At 40.0% G+C, this 21,379-nt stretch overlaps 1 protein-coding gene and 1 non-coding gene across 2 annotated transcripts in view; both read left to right on the forward strand.

The window, feature by feature from the left end:
• LOC109410581 (neuroligin-1) overlaps positions 1 to 21,379 on the forward strand; it is a 331,884-nt gene that overhangs the window by 173,232 nt on the left and 137,273 nt on the right. The window lies entirely within an intron of this gene.
• Positions 1,699 to 1,770, forward strand: Trnaa-agc (transfer RNA alanine (anticodon AGC)). Its single transcript has one exon. It is a non-coding gene; the product is annotated as a tRNA-Ala (tRNA).

Below are 21,379 nucleotides of genomic sequence, written 5' to 3' on the forward strand. Positions count from 1 at the left end.
TGGTTTGAGTGTAAGGGAGGCAGTACGACCTACAGCTTTGAAATAAGGTATTACTTCCAAATGCAGTTACGCCCTTTTGAAATGTAGGTGCCGATATCGAGAATGTTGAAAAATATTGCCAGGGAATATCTGTCTGTCCGCCGTTTACATGTATAGCTTCCAGGAATAAGATCTAATGAATCTTCAGGCTGTTGCGAAAGGCATTCTAATAGAAGAGAAAACTGTTTCGATGTATGCCACAGATGCTTGCAATAAACTATTTTCAGGTAAGTGACCAATTCATCTAGTGTACCTAAAATTTATACAAACGCGATCCATTAGTCTTGTTTTACAAAATCATGAAGTTTGATATGTCGCAAGCTAGGTTTCAGAACAGATCAGAAAGTGGTCATTTATTTGGGGACTCCAGGTTTCTGGAACGTCCGGAGACGTGGCCAGTGTATCCGAAATCTCTCAAAACATGTACCAATTGTCTTGTTTTGTAAAATCATGAAGTTTGATATGTCGCAAGCTAGGTTTCAGAACCGGTCAGAAAGTGGCCACTTCCCTGGGGGCACCAGGATTCCGGAACATCCGGAGACGTGGCCAGTGTATATGAAATCTCTAAAAACATGTATCAATAGTCTTGTTTTGCAAAATCATGAAGTTTGATATGTCGCAAGCCAGGTTTCAGAACCGGTCAGAAAGTGGCCACTTCCCTGAGGGCACCAGGTTTCCGGAACATCCGGAGAAGTGGCCAATGTATTCAGCATCTCTAAAAATATGCTCCAATACTCTTGTTTTGCAAAATCATGAAGTTTGGAATGCCGCAAGCTAGTTTTCGAAGGCGAATCATAGGTTGCACCTCTATCTGATAAGGAGGTTACCCCAGTACCCACGGCCATAAATCCGGAACAACGGAAAAAATCGGAACCATGATACCGGTTCCATAAACTAGAAGAATTTTGTGATCAACTGTCAAAATTTCACAAACTTTCGTTGAGAAACGGCTGAGAATCAGATTTTTAAAGTTTTGAAATAGGGTGCAAAATGAGGGCCAGGCACATAGGTGTTAAAAAGTTTCAGACATTTTTTTTTCAACTTATGACAAAAATACAGAAAAGTATGTTTTCCCATACAAAATCCCATACAAATTTCAATTGCAATGCGCAAAGTGTAGACGCAACCGATCGTGCTCAACTTTTGCACAGATACTCAGGACTCGAAACGGATCCAAAAAAGCTTTGATCTGAAAAAAAAAACGGATCAGATGACCCACGCTAATACTTACGTATGCATAACAATTTTAGGAGGCTTTGAGTGGTTTCGGGCTGGTTTCCGGAAGTTTTGAGGGATCACGCTACATCAGCACAATCATCTGCCATTGCATTGCTGCTATCTTAGATTGTAGTACGTATTATGAACTATAAATTTGATTATGAATTTCAAATAACTCAACGTACATATGTACAGATGGGTAAATTATTGGTTAAATTGGGAAAAAATCCATAGCTCAGGTGAGATTTGAGCTCACGACCCTTATTCGCTAGACAAGTGCTTTACCAACTAAGCTACAGTTTCAAACAATAAACAAATCGCTTTCGCTCTTCGTACATATGTACAACAGAGATGGTTATATTTGCGGTTAAGGGGAAGATGATATAGATCGATGAGATTAGAATTGAACCTTATGACAACTAGGTTGCCGGTTCATTAATTGGCTCGGTAGCTTAGTTGGTAAAGCACTTGTCTAGCGAATAAGGGTCGTGAGTTCAAATCTCACCTGAGCTATGGATTTTTTCCCAATTTAACCAATAATTTACCCATCTCTACATATGTACGTTGAGTTATTTGAAATTCATAATTGACCACACGGATTGGTATTACCGAAAATGTGCACTTTGAGTGAGTCGTATAAATTTGATCTTTTGCTAGCCCACTTGTTGTGCACAATCGATCCAAGTTTCAACTACGTCAGTGCAGTAGAATCCGAAATTTATACCTTCAAAATTCGAAAATATTCGTGGGAAAGAGAGGGAAAATAGCACGGCGTGTCGTGCCCCTTAAGGGGACTTCCACAGGCTTACAGGTATAACTCCAGAGTGGTTACAGTAGGATTTTAGGGATGTTTCCAGACATCTAAAAGTCGTTTCATACGATTTCAGAAGGGCTTCAAGACAATTCAGGTCGATTCCGTAGATTACAAGGAAATAAAAGACTTACTGGAGGTAAAGAGCAGTTTCAGGGCGTACCGTGGCGTACCGTGGCGTAAGGAAGGAATCTTCAGAGTATTTCAGGGCGTTTCAAGGAGTTTAAGTTCAATTTACCGGGTTGTTTCAAAAAAGTTTCCGAGGATTAGTACGAGATGATTCAGAGACCTTCGTTTCAAGATGTTCTAGGGTACTTTAGGGCATTTCAGAGATTTCATAAGGGTTTAATAGTAACAAATCTTATCTCAAAGTTTCTTCGGGCAACTAACAAATTGGACGAAAATATACTTCCTTGGGGTAGAAAACCAATCAACCGCCCTAAACATGGAACACCCCAAATGTTGACCACACTTCGACTCCATTTGGGCACTAAAACTGAAACGGTTCGACATTCACCTAACCGGTGGCGACCCTTGACACGTAAACGGCTACAGCAGTTTATGTTCTGTGAACTTTTTCCCCTAAATTAAGGTTCATAGATGATTGGCCTTGCACGGCACAGCCAACACTATGAAAACTTCAACCTTCCTGCCGCACCGCACCGTACCGGTTTTCCATTCCAATTCCCAGTGTGTTTGCCTAAATCTCCCCATAGCCAACAAAGGCATAAATCAAAGCGTTCCCGTTGGTTGTTGGGTGCTCATAAAAATTTATGAACTGACGGAAAATTTGCTTTGTCATTTTTTCGTCCTTCGCCTGCCGATCACCGTCGTCGGTCAACGGCGAGCTACGCGGCCGGCGGCTGGCAGTTGTCTTCTGGTGTTCTTGGAAACAGAGCAGCTTAGGCTGCATGGCTCTCTCAGGACCAGTCGGCGCGGTGGCGGCTGGTGGAAACCTAAAACCTCCCCAACAACGAACGGATGCAGTCACGGCTCGGTAAATCCGTAATAGACTGAATGCCGGCTCCCGATTGTCCGCCCGGTTCGGGGGTTTTTGTTTCATCTTCTAACTAAGCGCAGAAATTCCGAAGGAGAGCTGCGAAGGGACGAAGGAAAATATTTGCGTTCGAATGAATTGGAAAGAATGACTTCAACTCGAGTAGATCCTCTATAGTTGACGAAAACTCGGACGGACTGACTATGGCGGCGGGCGTGGGAGACAAAACTATAAACAATGCTCGGTGAAAATGTGGCAGTTTGGAGCCAGGGGGAAGAAAAAGCCAACCGGCAGATTGATGGACAGCCAGACGGACTGTCGCCATTTGGCGCAAAATTGGAATTCGAAGTGCAGAGCGTGAAGAAAGAGCTTCAATTCTTCACCGAAATTCATGAAAAGGAATGTCGAAAGCGAGGAGTTGATTGAGGGAAATCAATCAGCAGAGCACATTATGCGTTCAACATGGCGCAAGTTTTACTTGAAAACCAAATTAAATCAATAGCTCGTCGACCGTTTACGGGTTCGTCAAAAACGAGATTCTGTAGGTTGTAGATTAGCCACATTGGTGTAGTTATGAACGTTACCGGGAGTTAATTTGTTCAATCCGGGACGCAGGACTGAAACAACAGAGACACTTAGATGAAATTCTCATAAGTGCTCCTGAAGATATGTCTAATTCGTGACGAAATTGATTTCTGGAAACGTGGAGGCATCCCAGAGGAAATCCCTGGAGGGATTCCAGAGGAAATCCCTGGAGGGATTCCAGAGGAAATCCCTGGAGGGATTCCAGAGGAAATCCCTGGAGGGATTCCAGAGGAAATCCCTGGAGGGATTCCAGAGGAAATCCCTGGAGGGATTCCAGAGGAAATCCCTGGAGGGATTCCAGAGGAAATCCCTGGAGGGATTCCAGAGGAAATCCCTGGAGGGATTCCAGAGGAAATCCCTGGAGGGATTCCAGAGGAAATCCCTGGAGGGATTCCAGAGGAAATCCCTGGAGGGATTCCAGAGGAAATCCCTGGAGGGATTCCAGAGGAAATCCCTGGAGGGATTCCAGAGGAAATCCCTGGAGGGATTCCAGAGGAAATCCCTGGAGGGATTCCAGAGGAAATCCCTGGAGGGATTCCAGAGGAAATCCCTGGAGAGATTCCAGAGGAAATCCCTGGAGGGATTCCAGAGGAAATCCCTGGAGGGATTCCAGAGGAAATCCCTGGAGGGATTCCAGAGGAAATCCCTGGAGGGATTCCAGAGGAAATCCCTGGAGGGATTCCAGAGGAAATCCCTGGAGGGATTCCAGAGGAAATCCCTGGAGGGATTCCAGAGGAAATCCCTGGAGGGATTCCAGAGGAAATCCCTGGAGGGATTCCAGAGGAAATCCCTGGAGGGATTCCAGAGGAAATCCCTGGAGGGATTCCAGAGGAAATCCCTGGAGGGATTCCAGAGGAAATCCCTGGAGGGATTCCAGAGGAAATCCCTGGAGGGATTCCAGAGGAAATCCCTGGAGGGATTCCAGAGGAAATCCCTGGAGGGATTCCAGAGGAAATCCCTGGAGGGATTCCAGAGGAAATCCCTGGAGGGATTCCAGAGGAAATCCCTGGAGGGATTCCAGAGGAAATCCCTGGAGGGATTCCAGAGGAAATCCCTGGAGGGATTCCAGAGAAAAACCCTGGAGGGATTCCAGAGGAAATCCCTGGAGGGATTCCAGAGGAAATCCCTGGAGGGATTCCAGAGGAAATCCCTGGAGGGATTCCAGAGGAAATCCCTGGAGGGATTCCAGAGGAAATCCCTGGAGGGATTCCAGAGAAAATCCCTGGAGGGATTCCAGAGGAAATCCCTGGAGGGATTCCAGAGGAAATCCCTGGAGGGATTCCAGAGGAAATCCCTGGAGGGATTCCAGAGGAAATCCCTGGAGGGATTCCAGAGGAAATCCCAGGAGGGATTCCAGAGGAAATCCCTGGAGGGATTCCAGAGGAAATCCCTGGAGGGATTCCAGAGAAAAACCCTGGAGGGATTCCAGAGGAAATCCCTGGAGGGATTCCAGAGGAAATCCCTGGAGGGATATCAGAGGAAATCCCTGGAGGGATTCCAGAGGAAATCCCTGGAGGGATTCCAGAGGAAATCCCTGGAGGGATTCCAGAGGAAATCCCTGGAGGGATTCCAGAGGAAATCCCTGGAGGGATTCCAGAGGAAATCCCTGGAGGGATTCCAGAGGAAATCCCTGGAGGGATTCCAGAGGAAATCCCTGGAGGGATTCCAGAGGAAATCCCTGGAGGGATTCCAGAGGAAATCCCTGGAGGGATTCCAGAGGAAATCCCTGGAGGGATTCCAGAGGAAATCCCTGGAGGGATTCCAGAGGAAATCCCTGGAGGGATTCCAGAGGAAATCCCTGGAGGGATTCCAGAGGAAATCCCTGGAGGGATTCCAGAGGAAATCCCTGGAGGGATTCCAGAGGAAATCCCTGGAGGGATTCCAGAGGAAATCCCTGGAGGGATTCCAGAGGAAATCCCTGGAGGGATTCCAGAGGAAATCCCTGGAGGGATTCCAGAGGAAATCCCTGGAGGGATTCCAGAGGAAATCCCTGGAAGGATTCCAGAGGAAATCCCTGGAGGGATTCCAGAGGAAATCCCTGGAGGGATTCCAGAGGAAATCCCTGGAGGGATTCCAGAGGAAATCCCTGGAGGGATTCCAGAGGAAATCCCTGGAAGGATTCCAGAGGAAATCCCTGGAGGGATTCCAGAGGAAATCCCTGGAGGGATTCCAGAGGAAATCCCTGGAGGGATTCCAGAGGAAATCCCTGGAGGGATTCCAGAGGAAATCCCTGGAGGGATTCCAGAGGAAATCCCTGGAGGGATTCCCGAGGAAATCCCTGGAGGGATTCCAGAGGAAATCCCTGGAGGGATTCCACAGGAAATCCCTGGAGGGATTCCAGAGGAAATCCCTGGAGGGATTCCAGAGGAAATCCCTGGAGGGATTCCAGAGGAAATCCCTGGAGGGATTCCAGAGGAAATCCCTGGAGAGATTCCAGAGGAAATGCCTGGAGGGATGCCAGAGGAAATCCCTGGAGGGATTCCAGAGGAAATCCCTGGAGGGATACCAGAGGAAATCCCTGGAGGGATTCCAGAGGAAATCCCTGGAGGGATTCCAGAGGAAATCCCTGGAGGGATTCCAGAGGAAATCCCTGGAGGGATTCCAGAGGAAATCCCTGGAGGGATTCCAGAGGAAATCCCTGGAGGGATTCCAGAGGAAATCCCTGGAGGGATTCCAGAGGAAATCCCTGGAGGGATTCCAGAGGAAATCCCTGGAGGGATTCCAGAGGAAATCCCTGGAGGGATTCCAGAGGAAATCCCTGGAGGGATTCCAGAGGAAATCCCTGGAGGGATTCCAGAGGAAATCCCTGGAGGGATTCCAGAGGAAATCCCTGGAGGGATTCCAGAGGAAATCCCTGGAGGGATTCCAGAGGGAATCCCTGGAGGGATTCCAGAGGAAATCCCTGGAGGGATTCCAGAGGAAATCCCTGGAGGGATTCCAGAGGAAATCCCTGGAGGGATTCCAGAGGAAATCCCTGGAGGGATTCCAGAGGAAATCCCTGGAGGGATTCCAGAGGAAATCCCTGGAGGGATTCCAGAGGAAATCCCTGGAGGGATTCCAGAGGAAATCCCTGGAGGGATTCCAGAGGAAATCCCTGGAGGGATTCCAGAGGAAATCCCTGGAGGGATTCCAGAGGAAATCCCTGGAGGGATTCCAGAGGAAATCCCTGGAGGGATTCCAGAGGAAATCCCTGGAGGGATTCCAGAGGAAATCCCTGGAGGGATTCCAGAGGAAATCCCTGGAGGGATTCCAGAGGAAATCCCTGGAGGGATTCCAGAGGAAATCCCTGGAGGGATTCCAGAGGAAATCCCTGGAGGGATTCCAGAGGAAATCCCTGGAGGGATTCCAGAGGAAATCCCTGGAGGGATTCCAGAGGAAATCCCTGGAGGGATTCCAGAGGAAATCCCTGGAGGGATTCCAGAGGAAATCCCTGGAGGGATTCCAGAGGAAATCCCTGGAGGGATTCCAGAGGAAATCCCTGGAGGGATTCCAGAGGAAATCCCTGGAGGGATTCCAGAGGAAATCCCTGGAGGGATTCCAGAGGAAATCCCTGGAGGGATTCCAGAGGAAATCCCTGGAGGGATTCCAGAGGAAATCCCTGGAGGGATTCCAGAGGAAATCCCTGGAGGGATTCCAGAGGAAATCCCTGGAGGGATTCCAGAGGAAATCCCTGGAGGGATTCCAGAGGAAATCCTTGGAGGGATTCCAGAGGAAATCCCTGGAGGGATTCAAGAGGAAATCCCTGGAGGGATTCCAGAGGAAATCCCTGGAGGGATTCCAGAGGAAATCCCTGGAGGGATTCAAGAGGAAATCCCTGGAGGGATTCCACAGGATTCTTAAAAGCTTGCTACCTTTTTATAGTGACATCCAATTAAATTTTTTTAAGATTATCATTATTGGAAACATCACGCGAGATTTTTTTTTCGAGTTAATGTTTTAGGATATGCTTGAAGGTTGCCCAGTAAATAATATTCGAAGGCACCTTAACTACGTCCATGTAGCCAAAATAGCTATGTACAAGTTGAAAAGGTCAGCCACTTGGTGCCGAGCCAGCAGAAGTCACTCACCGCCGACAGACGGTTGATGTCACATTTTCGGGTCATTTCCTCTCCGAGTTCACATTTTCACATCACCACGTCCACCACCCAAAAAGTCCAGAACGACGTCGTCGTCACAGTAAATTGACACACAGTAGCTTGCTGTCGGTTATTTCATTCCTGAGCTTTTCTTTCTCGGAGGAGAAAAACAATCACCCTCGTTGAATGAAAATTCAATTAGTTGGGCGATGAAAAAATGCCGCCCATTTGAGACTTTCTTCACTTCGTAAAAGAGGGAGCACCGCCCGGTCGTCATTGGAGGCCGGCGGTATTTGGCACCGGACACAAACGATGACAAGTTGGAATCGGAAATCCGGACTTCGGAGCATCATGACGCGAAACAATGTACCTACCGTTCGTAGGCGGTCATCAGTCAGTCAGTCGGTCTGTTGCTGTTGGTGGAGAGAGAAAAGGCACTTGATGGACCTAATCAAGTGGGTGTTTTTTTTTTCGAGGGAGATGGCACCATTTGGCAGGAAAATGGGAAGTGGACTCGAACGAAAAATGTTCGGCATTTGAGGGTTGGAGAAGTTGGAATCAAATTCGGATCAGATTTGATTTGAGAGAAACTCAATTTTATGGAGTGTTGTTGGAATGTTGGGAATTCTTGAACGATGTTCTAAATTTAGCATTCTCAGAGCTTCACAGAAAATCAGCGTTTGAATAGTTATTGAATTTAACATTTTGAAAATGTCTCATAATGGAGGAGCCTCGGAGTATCACTTGAAGCGAAAGCATTGGCGTATGGAACTCTTTTTTTTTTCTGGGAGGACGGGCATGGAGAGGGGTGGTGGTTCATGATGGTTTCGAAGATTTTTTTTCCTTCCAGAGTGAGTAATTTTGAAATCATTATGAGAGTGACATAAGTAAAACAGATTTTTAGAATATTATGTTATGAATGGGGAAAATAAAAAAAAATAAAAATGGAAAGAATAAAAAGTAGAAATATGATAGATAGTTTCGAGTGACAATATCAAGAAGCCGTTGTAAAAAATTGTTGAATTAAGAATATAATGAAATGAAAGTAATTATTTCTGAAAATCAGCCTGGAATAACCCCAACAAGAAATTTACTTTTGTTTTAAAAATGTCTCCCAAGAGTTTCACCACACTGATAAAACAAGTTTTGTCATTATATTGCCAAAAGCCCTACTTTTCACTCTCGATAAGGACAACATAAAAGTTTACTTTTCTTCACTAAAACAAAAGTTCATAAAAGTATGACTTTCCTATTGTTTCCTATTGTCATCCTATTTTTCGTCCTTATACCTTCTGTCCTTCGACCATAAATCATTTTAAAATGTTATTGGATGGAACAAGCCCGTTCACAAGGGGGGGTTTTGGGTGTTAAACCCCTCCCATTACCAACGCTTTATACAGTAGGCGCCCCTCCGCCTTTTGCCGAAACTGGCAAAAACCCCTCCCTTGGCGCCACTTCTGTGCACGGGCCTGGGATGGAAGGTCGAAGGTCGAAGGTCAAGGTTGAAGGTCAAATGATCCAATCATAAATGACTAAGGTTAAATTCTGTGCACGGGCCTGCCTGAGAATACTTATGCGCTTAATACGATTCATGAAAAATTTGACCAAATGAAAAAAAAATGCAGAAAAGGAAAATATTCCATTGAATATTAAATCCCAATGAGAAGAGCGAGGGCTTAACCAGCCGCACCCAAATTGTGCACAGTAATTTAAGACGCAAAAGGAGATTGGAAAAACTTTATTCAGTGTTGATGCGACAAATTATAATTTTTCCATAATAAGTTGATCTATCCTACTTCATATTAACACCGCACAGAGGTCCAGATTTTGGGAAAAGCTGACAGAAATTCAATTTTTGAACATGTATCTAATGGGTTACAGTATATCGAGCATTCGTCTATAGTGTCATAATCATTGAATAGCTTTCAAGAATTTTAAAATGTTGATTTTGGTATCTTGTTACGATACTGAGTAGCTGCTGATGGAAAAAATATTGCATTTTTTATAATGAACATAAACGAGTTTAACCCTTATGTGGCCGACAGGGTACCCGGGTACCCAGCGCTCATTTGAAAAGCACGGTGAAGAAAAAAGCAAAAAGTTTGTCGAACACATAACGGTTAAACGAGTGCGAAGAGCTGCCAAAACATTAGCGCCATGGTGATGTGTATATAGTAAAATTGTATGAAAAAGAGTTATTTTGTTCGAACTTCGTTCGAAGAAATCGAAAATTAATGAAAATGCCATCAACATGAAATTGAGGTCTTAATAATACTGGAACCTCATTCATTTAGGCTAAAACTAGCAGACTACTATTATTTGGCAATTTTTGCCAGATATTTCAAATCTGGACCACTGTGCACAACATGAATTTGAAATGGTGTGATTTGATGAGATTGCTTCGGTCACGATTTTATTCTCTTGCATATACACTTCCGATCAAAAGTTTGGGATCACTCCCTCAAAAACATCTCATTTTTTTAGGCCCATATCTTCGCCAATTTGCGTCCGATTTCAAAACCCTAGGTCTCATTCAAAAGATAATAAGTCAAAGAAACTTTGAACATGATTCAAAAGATTTTTTTTTTTTCAAAAAAATTTACATGTAAACTTAACTTAAAGTTGCCAAATTTTCTAAAAAATGGATATAAACTTACAGCAGTGTCGCTAGAAATTGGGTCGACCAAATTTATAGATGAGAGTGGTAATATAACCCATTTTTTATAAGCTGTCAAGTGCTTTTTACAGAACTTAGCTAAAAAATCTAGAAAAAAAAGTTATTAAGTAAACTAACTCTTCATGTCATCGGCCAAAAGTTTGGGGTCACTATCGTAAAACATGGAAAAGTGATTTGTTGATATCTTTGTTATCTTTCATTCAATTTTAATTCTTCTTGGCTTATTTGAAACAAAATGAATGATACTTACTGCATAGGCATTGAACCACACATATTTGTTGAAATTTACATACTAAAACTTAACGTAAAGTTGCCTCATTTTTTGAAGCGTGGTAAAATGTGCTAACTTTACATAACATTTTTATATATAAAAATCGTTAAATACGTTAAGTTAAAGACATCAAACGTAAATTTAGTTAATTATCTTTGAAATGAGCCAAAAATAATTAAAATTGAACTATAGATGACGAAGATATCACCAAATCACTTTTCCATGTTTTACGAAAGTGACCCCAAACTTTTGGCCGATACATCATATTGAGGGGTCACCCCAAACTTTTGGTCGATGACATCAAGGATTAATTTACTTAATAACTTTTTTTCTAGATTTTTTAGCTAAGTTCTGTAAAAAGCAGTTGAAAGCTAATAGAAAATGGGTCATATTACCGCTCTCATCTTAAAATTTGGTCGACCCAACTTCCAGCGACACTGCCGTAAGTTTATATTCATTTTTTGGAAAATTTGGCAACTTTGGGTTAAGTTTACATACAATTTTTTTGAAAAAATTTCTTTTCAATCATGTTCAAAGTTTCTTTGACTTATTATCGTTTGAATGAAACCTAGGGTTTTGAAATCGGACGCAAATTGGCGGAGACATGGGCCTAAAAAAATGACATGTTTTTGAGGGGGTGACCCCAAACTTGTGAACGGAGTGTATATACTGTACTCTGGAAAACATTTGACTTAACATGACATTTTTGGCAAGAGAAAAAGTTATAGCAATTTAATTTTTTTCACGATTTTTTAACAAATTGGTCTATTTTTAATATGTATTTCATTACTTTTTAAATTTTTTGACGGCTATGTCGGTACTTTCCTTAAAAACACATTTATATATGAGCCAATTAGTGGGAAATTAAATGAACTATAATTTGCATCTTGAATTTTGAAACGATGTTGAAGTTTTGGATAATTTGATGTTTTATTAGAAAAATAACCTAATCGTTATAATTTTATTCCGTGTCAAGAATTTTAAGTAAAGCCAACGGTTTTTCATAGCTCATTATATAAGTCATTAATGATCAAAATTTCATTGCATTCAGTTAATTGAATCTGGAGATATATCAGCTCACTATCGGATAATTTTACCTTTTCCCAGAATCTTTATAACTTCGTGGAGAGAATGGCCCGATCTTTTCCAAGTTTGGACCACTGATTTAAAACTAATTGATAAACTCACAGTAAAAAATTGAGAATATTTGATGCACTTTTCGAAAAGATACAGCTAGTTGAACATTTTTTGAAAAGTGAGAATTTTGCCTGTCCCGATCATTTTGTCTATCCCCTGTACATTCTATTTTTATAATCTGCTGGTTCAGACATATCCCAAGTAACACCGAAAACATAATCAGAAGTCTTAAACTAATAATTTTGTCCTATAACAGTTGTTTCAAAGTTTTTCAAAACAAATGTTGTCTTGTATAAATCATATTCATGATTCCAAAAACTAGTCTTCAATGATCTCTTATTAAAGAGTCGTATTTGAGTAAATATTTTGTCTTTTCAAACAAATCTGACATGTTGATATCAATTTTGTTGGATATGTTCCAATAACGTTTATTTTGCCGCAATATGACAAGTCTGATTAACCCTCTAATACCCAACCCCGCCTTTAGACGGGGTATAGTTTGAGTATTTTTGTAATTTTTGTTTCGTGAAAAATCTAATTTTTTATATTTTTGGCTGATATTTAGGACTGATCTGTATATCTCAAAATGGTTTTTGGTGTATTTTAAAGCGTATTTGCTTTTTTAAAAAATCATTGAAAAATTGATGTTTTAGTCACCTTTTAGAAGTCATTGTTTATTTTGTTTTGAATCGCTACAATTAACATTTTTTAAATTTTTCCCAAATCACACTTTCCTTGTTTAATAGTTTAAGGGAATCGAATACACTCTAAAATTATTTTCCTTAAAATTACACGGAAAATAAAATTTTCTATGAAAAAAAATTAAAATAATAATATTTCAACAATAATCACAAAATCTCAAAATGTTTTCATCTCAAAAAATCCGTTCCCCAAATATGCTTCCAGGAAAAATATAAAAGTGTGGGGATGTTCAAAAATAAAAATTAGAAAAATCAAAAACGGAAATTAACGAAATCTAGAATTAAAAAGAATTATCTTCCAAAACATGTTTAAATCGATTTTAGATGACGAAAAATGATATTTAGATCAAAATCAAAAATTTGGGTATTAGAGGGTTAAGTTTTATATTTGTCTTAATATGTTCATCAAACACATTCTCGGTAGGGACTTTCGGCTCTTCAGATTTGTGCTCATGAAAATTCGAGCTGTGGCTTCGTCATATCTTAACGTTTCGCTAATAAATGCAAATACATTACAACACTCCAATGGATTGGGTTTTACATTACAACATATTCCTGTATTGCACGCGAACTTTCAATAGCGAACTTTCAATAGATTCTTTTCTATACTACTGCCGTCCAACTTACCCGATTATTGTAATAAATATATTAACTATCACGATATTTTGCAGCTCACATTTATATTTTACGACATAAAATGGCTTGAGTCTTCCGAAAATAGTTTCTTTAAAGACCACTTCAGACCACTTACGTCAACTCGTAGCACTATCAGGAGGACTTGTTTTGCCATTTATAATAATGGTATAAGTTTGCTACTATTTAATGGGATCAAAAGTGACGTAGATTGCAAAGGAAACTTCTTTGAATTTCTTCATGCCTACCACACGATAAACAAAAAGCCTCTCTACAGCTCAACAGACGCAATATATTTGATAAGTCGTATTAGAGAAATATTTTCAGTCTTACTTTTAATACTTGTATTGGTTAAGTTCTGTCGAAACATAATATGTTTCATTTGTTCTTATGAAGTCATATTCAGGGTTTCTGCAGTATGTATGCAAACATTTGTAACACGATGACATGTTCAGTATGTTTCATAAGTCATATATGAGTAACATTTTCAGTCTGTCTTTCAATATTTGTTTTCGATGAAGTTTTTGTTAAACATAATATGTTTTGTTTGTTTACATTAAGTCATATTTATGTTTTTTCAATAGGTAAACAAACAAACGTAACATAAACTAAAGTCATTATTTTTAACTAGGCTATGTTACACTACCGATCATAAAAATGTCGATATGATGTTCAATATGTAATAAATTAGGAATAAAAACTATACTTTTACCGTGCCAATGCTCTACAATTTTGATTGTATTAATTAATAAAATTTCAATTGGCTCGACGGCATACATCAATTTTATCATCCTGGAAAAACTAGTAGTGTATCATTTTTCTAGATGGAAATTCTTATCGACTTTCACCGCCTTTCTTTTATGAAAAATTACCCATTTTACGAACCGACAACAATGTTGATTATGAAATTCAAATAACTCAACGTACATATGTACAGATGCGTAAATTATTGGTTAAATTGGAAAAAAATCCACAGCTCAGGTGAGATTTGAACTCACGACCCTTATTCGCTAGACAAGTGCTTTACCAACTAAGCTACCAAGCCAATTAATGACCCGGCAACTTAGTTGTCATAAGGTTCAATTCTAATCTCATCGATCTATATCATCTTCCCCTAAACCGCAAATATAACCATCTCTGTTGTACATATGTACGAAGAGCGAAAGCGATTTGTTTATTGTTTGAAACTGTTTGCCTATCGTACAGGCAACGCTTCCTCAACCACTTGTAGAGGAAGAATTGAACCTTATGACAACTAAGTTGCCGGGTCATTAATTGGCTCGGTAGCTTAGTTGGTAAAGCACTTGTCTAGCGAATAAAGGACGTGAGTTAAAATCTCACCTGAGCTGTGGATTTTTTCCAATTTAACCAATAATTTACCCATCTGTACATATGTACGTTGAGTTATTTGAATTTCATAATTTGACCACACGGATTGGTATTAGCGAAAATTTGCACTTCAAGTGAGTAATGATATTGATTTTCACGAGGTAGTGACACTACCTCCTGTCAATTTTCGTGTATACAATCAGCCCAAAAATGTGAAATATATTTTCGTCTTCTTCTGACGTTGTCAGCCCTGGACCAAAGCCTGCTTCTCAGCTTAGTGTTAGTCTACGAGCACTTCCACATTTATTTATTTAGAGCTTCCTCTGCCAATATCAATTTTGCATGTGTATGTCACTTTGAAATTTCTTCATTCATATCCAAATATATTGTGATGGCTATATGTATGACATTGTAAAAAGAATATTCTCAATTTACATTTACAAATTTTCCAGATTGGTAAGCATTAAGGACAAGGTATTTGGAGTACATGGCTCAAAATTTCTAGAGCACCGTTTTTTAGAACCGCTGAACGGATTTGGATGAAAATGCATCACGCTAATTGTTCAGTGGTTGTCAACAGCGTGATGCATTTTAATCCAAATCCGTTCAACGGTTCTAAAAAACGGTGCTCTAGAAATTTTGAGCAATGTACTCCAAATACCTTGTCCTTAAGCTAATTTCTAATCATATCTCGAATTATTTAGCATGTCGTGTCCAAGTATGCCATTTATTTTTTCATTAATACTTTTAATATTTATAAAATATCCAGTCAAATATCCCATTTTTATCCATGATGTATGATTTTTTTGCAGGAATTAGAAATATTATTTAGGAAAACTAATCACTTAAAATTACAAATGCTCAAGTAAAACGATGGTTTTAATTTGTTTTATTTTATTATCCTGCGTGTTTATAAGGCACATTAAATTTATCGAAGTACAATTGCCTATTTCACCAGAAAAAATGACTCGCACCTCAATTTCTGGTCATGGAAAGCCAATTTTAAGTTGGAATAGTTTAGCTGAAATGATATCGCAAGCCATATTTTGCACTTCAATAGTTTTTTTTTTGACATTTTGAAACACATTTGAATGCGGTTATGCAACAAACATTAATTACGCTTTAGAAAAGAAACTGAATTTTCATCCTCAATTAGAAAAAAAGACGTGTAGTTTGTTTATTGAAAGTTGTCAGAATTATGTACTGTAAAACATACTAAGAAACATTATTAGGTATGCTTTGATTCATATAGAACATGATTATAACATCACAAATATGTTGCCGAAGCTCCACCTTCTGCGCTTTTTCGGTCATATACAGGGGATAGACAAAATGATCGGGACAGGCAAAATTTTCACTTTTCAAAAAATGTTCAATTAGCTGTAACTTTTCGAAAAGTGCATCCAATATTTTCAAATTTTTACTGTAAGTTCCTCAACTAGTTGTGTATCAGTGGACAAAATTTGGAAAAGATCGGACAATTCTTCACGAAGTTATAAAGATTTTTGAAGAAGGTAAAATTATCCGATAGTCAACTTTGAGCTGTTATATCTCCGGATTCAATGAACCGAATGCAATGAAATTTTGTCCATTTATGACTTATATAATGAGCTATAAAAAACCATTGACTTAACTTAATATTTTTGACACGGAAGAAAATTATAACGATTAGATTATTTTTCTAAAAAAACACCAAATTGTCCAAAACATCAACATCGTTTCAAAATTCAAGATGCAAATTATAGTTCATTTAGTTTCCCTCTAATTGACTTATATATAAATGCGTTTTTGAAGGAAAGTAACAACAAAGCCGTCAATAAATTAAAAAAGTAATGGGATGCATATTAAAAAAAGAAAAATATACTAAAAAATCGTGAAAAAAATAAAATTGCTATAACTTTTTCGCTTGTTAAAAATTTCAAGTTTAGTTAAATGTTTTCCAGAGTTCATTATATAAGTCATGAATGGTCAAAATTTCATTGCAATCGGTTCATTGAATCCGGGGATATAACAGCTCAAAGTTGGCTATCGGATAATTTTATCTTTTTCAAAAATCTTTATAACTTCGTGAAGAATTGTTCGATCTTTTCCAAATTTTGTCCACTGATACACAACTAGTTGAAGAACTTACAGTAAAAATTTGAGAATATTTGATGCACTTTTCGAAAAGTTACAGCTAGTTGAACATTTTTTGGAAAGTGAAAATTTTGCCTGTCCCGATCATTTTGTCTATCCCCTGTATCTGTCTGAAAAACGGTTTTATTGCTATGAACCAAAACACAGTAACTGGTCATATTCGAGTCGAAATAATTCCTATGGGATAGCGTGGCAGGGGGAGTGGAAAATCGACCAAAAAATGCTACGTCATTTATGAACGCTCCCTTTTTAAAAAAAGGAGACGGGTTTTATGTATAATCCCGCTCGTGACAAATCCAACTCCCCCTCCGTACAATGAACACTTCCACAGTCAAGAACGCACCGGAAACTCATTCAGCTCCGATGTACCATCACGTTCATACTCTCATTTTAATCATAAGTTCGGTACGATTTTTACCAAATCTTGATTGGTTCGCTCTTCTGGGAATACAGTTCGTAATCACGATCAGTGTGTGCTCGACGTCGATAATCAGGAAGGAGACACAGAGGAGAAGACACAAATCGGCCCTAGCGACCCCACATTATTGGCAGGCTGAGCGGAGATTGAACCTCGGATGGGATTCCTGATCCCAAATTGGATTTTCTGTAATTTTGATTTCATTCCGTTTTTGTTTGGAATCGTATGTACTACAGCCGGAATCCAGTTCGTTGCAGCATGTGAGTCAGCTGAATGTAGAAAGGACCAACTATCATCATCGTCATCATAGCGAGGAGATTCAATCAGTCAACTAAATGTAGGCTCAGCTCGTACATAGGTTTGACGATTCATGATAAGTGGTATGAGGTTTGCTTGTGACATGAAGCTTGAAATCAATCAGAGGATTGATAGGCAAATCTGCTTATTTCTGCGCTTCTTGAAATATATCCCATGAGTTCAATGTTCGTCTCTCCAATCCGTTGTTCAAAGCAATAGCAATGTTGCATCAGTTAACCCATTAATACCTTTTCCCGCGGGTGTGATAGACTTGCAACGTTTTAATAAATTTCTTTTTCTTTTAGATTATGATTTTTTAAATTTTTTGTTGCTAGTGAGGATCGTTCTTTCTGTCTCCTAAGATTTTTAATATCGAAACATGTATGTTTGGTTCCCACGTAACAATTCTTTGTAAAATAGATTTCAGGTGGTCTTAAGAACTATGACAAAATAAAATCACTTGGGCTCTCTACAATTCTTGAAAAGCCCCTGAGACCAACGTGACATAGATAGAGCTGTAGCTTGCTTCTTTGATACATTTTTTGAAAGAAAACTGCAGATCTTAAAAAATAAATATAAAAATAATTTTATTTATATTCTTAGTTTTCCCGTAAAATCCCAAAAACCTGATTATTCGTTCAGTACGCATCATTCACATGAGTAGAAGCCCTAACAACAAAGTTCAAAATCCAGCTGGGAAAACTTCCGGCAGATTTCCGCCGGGTGGGACGCATCCGCCCTTGGTTCCTGGATCCAGCCTACCTACCGGATCAGGTGGTAATTAAAATTTAAAATCGAATCAATAGAAAGCAATCAAGCACGCCCACGCCCTGCTTCCAACAAAATTACCCAGCAACCAGGATGGGTATGGGTGGATAATCCCTGGTCAGTCCAAAAAGTCAGAATAACATTTGGGAGGGGGTGGTCCAGCTGGCTGGCGATGTTTGGCCACCACATCGCACCGGCTGGCAGTGTAAATCAGGATGATTTTTTTTACGCTCCGAAATCCAAAACCGGATGGTATCGAGCGAAAGGTTATTATTTGGCGATTAGCATGGGCCATGGGGTGGTGACCACGTACCCACAATTACATTGCGATTTGCCCAGCTCGAACCCCGGAAAATTCTGAATGGCGCGAATAGTAGGTAGGTACCTAGTAGCGAAACCTAACCCGGCGATTGATTAGCTCAGCAACCGATTTTCCAATTTCGATGAATTAACATAGCAGATGAATCTGCAGTGCGCTTGTTGTTGTTGTTGTTGCTGCTGTTGACACTGTCATCGTGTCAAATCAACGGCCTTTATGGTTCAATGGGTGGTAAAACGGTGAGTTGTTCGAACGTAACTCGCCATTGATGCGTAATCATAATTCACGCTGAATAATTGCGTAGATAGGGATGCCTTGAAATTGACGATAATTATGATGAATCTGAGATGATCAATTACATTAAAAGTCGACCAATTCACGATTTATTGTAGTTTCGAATAACTCACTACGTGCAATTAACGCCAGATAAAAAACTCTGCTCTACTTGCCTTGGTTCTAGGTCAATTGCTCCCACGTCCCGTAGACGTTAAGTGTTTCAAGTCGTTTTAAATTTCCGTTCAAAACCGCATCACGTTGCCATAATACCTTTTGAGTAGAGTGTCAATTTCTGGGTCAATTTGCTTTGCTTTGCTTTGCTTTGCTTTGCTTTGCTTTGCTTTGCTTTGCTTTGCTTTGCTTTGCTTTGCTTTGCTTTGCTTTGCTTTGCTTTGCTTTGCTTTGCTTTGCTTTGCTTTGCTTTGCTTTGCTTTGCTTTGCTTTGCTTTGCTTTGCTTTGCTTTGCTTTGCTTTGCTTTGCTTTGCTTTGCTTTGCTTTGCTTTGCTTTGCTTTGCTTTGCTTTGCTTTGCTTTGCTTTGCTTTGCTTTGCTTTGCTTTGCTTTGCTTTGCTTTGCTTTGCTTTGCTTTGCTTTGCTTTGCTTTGCTTTGCTTTGCTTTGCTTTGCTTTGCTTTGCTTTGCTTTGCTTTGCTTTGCTTTGCTTTGCTTTGCTTTGCTTTGCTTTGCTTTGCTTTGCTTTGCTTTGCTTTGCTTTGCTTTGCTTTGCTTTGCTTTGCTTTGCTTTGCTTTGCTTTGCTTTGCTTTGCTTTGCTTTGCTTTGCTTTGCTTTGCTTTGCTTTGCTTTGCTTTGCTTTGCTTTGCTTTGCTTTGCTTTGCTTTGCTTTGCTTTGCTTTGCTTTGCTTTGCTTTGCTTTGCTTTGCTTTGCTTTGCTTTGCTTTGCTTTGCTTTGCTTTGCTTTGCTTTGCTTTGCTTTGCTTTGCTTTGCTTTGCTTTGCTTTGCTTTGCTTTGCTTTGCTTTGCTTTGCTTTGCTTTGCTTTGCTTTGCTTTGCTTTGCTTTGCTTTGCTTTGCTTTGCTTGCTTTGCTTTGCTTGCTTTGCTTTGCTTTGCTTTGCTTTGCTTTGCTTTGCTTTGCTTTGCTTTGCTTTGCTTTGCTTTGCTTTGCTTTGCTTTGCTTTGCTTTGCTTTGCTTTGCTTTGCTTTGCTTTGCTTTGCTTTGCTTTGCTTTGCTTTGCTTTGCTTTGCTTTGCTTTGCTTTGCTTTGCTTTGCTTTGCTTTGCTTTGCTTTGCTTTGCTTTGCTTTGCTTTGCTTTGCTTTGCTTTGCTTTGCTTTGCTTTGCTTTGCTTTGCTTTGCTTTGCTTTGCTTTGCTTTGCTTTGCTTTGCTTTGCTTTGCTTTGCTTTGCTTTGCTTTGCTTTGCTTTGCTTTGCTTTGCTTTGCTTTGCTTTGCTTTGCTTTGCTTTGCTTTGCTTTGCTTTGCTTTGCTTTGCTTTGCTTTGCTTTGCTTTGCTTTGCTTTGCTTTGCTTTGCTTTGCTTTGCTTTGCTTTGCTTTGCTTTGCTTTGCTTTGCTTTGCTTTGCTTTGCTTTGCTTTGCTTTGCTTTGCTTTGCCTTGCTTTGCTTTGCTTTGCTTTGCTTTGCTTTGCTTTGCTTTGCTTTGCTTTGCTTTGCTTTGCTTTGCTTTGCTTTGCTTTGCTTTAACAACAAGGATCTCCTTAAGAATTCTTTAAATCTTTGAGCATCATAAAAGCAATTGACTGAGAGCTTCCTTCTGGTTCACAATTGCCTGAAGTTTCCACACCTCCAGATCAGTGGAAATTGATATCTACATCGCGTGGCAAATTGTTAGAAGGAGAACAAAGATATAAAGTAACCCGTGTCACCTTAAGCCTCCCTGAAACCTACCTGATCTCTTCTGAAACTCCCTTGAACCCCACTACCCAAGTAACCAAAAGTTCAGATAAAAGGGTACTTTATAAGCTAAGCAGTTTGCTCGAGGTTGCTCATTAGTCTTCTAAGCAGCTTCATTTTTTAGTAATTTTGTAAATTGAAAGTTCACATAAGCACGCTGGATAGCCTTCTAAGCAGCTCTGACAGAACTTGGACAAAATTCATGCAGAAACAAAAATGTATTTTTCAAAATCACAACTCTGTTGATGAGTTTGTGATTCATGTCTGGAAATTGCATCTGATAATTATATTTTCACACATGTCGCTGCTATGTAGATTTGAACTGAATCCTCCTGCGTGATAGCCTAGTGACTTACCGCTGCGCTGCTGAAGACACTTGCAAAGTCAAGCTAGGTTCACTATTGTACAAATGTGCAAAACTAGCTGCCGACAGAAAATCGATTCAAGTCAGACTTTACCTGCTGTTCACTCAATCGCAACTGTAGTACTGTGTTAGAGCGTTGGGTTCTCACGCAGCGACAATCGGTTCGAATCCGATGGGCGGCAATTTTGGTTTTTTGGTTGATTTGATAAATTCATATTGGTCTTTTATTCGTGTATGTTTAAACAGTTGTTGAAGAAAATATAAAAGAAATAAATTTAATCTTCATTGAAACACAATGCTACTGAACTGAACTTCTATGAACTTGAAAGTTCCGACAAAGTTCCGAGTAGCATCTTTAGCAGCTTTAAAGTTCCGCGAAGTTCAGATAAAGTTTCGAATGGAACTTTCGGGATCCTTAAGAGGCTAACAATGAGCCTTGCCGGAACTTGTGTCCGAAG

This window comes from Aedes albopictus, chromosome 3, assembly GCF_035046485.1.
Source record: "Aedes albopictus strain Foshan chromosome 3, AalbF5, whole genome shotgun sequence".
In the NCBI taxonomy this organism is placed as follows: domain Eukaryota; kingdom Metazoa; phylum Arthropoda; class Insecta; order Diptera; family Culicidae; genus Aedes; species Aedes albopictus.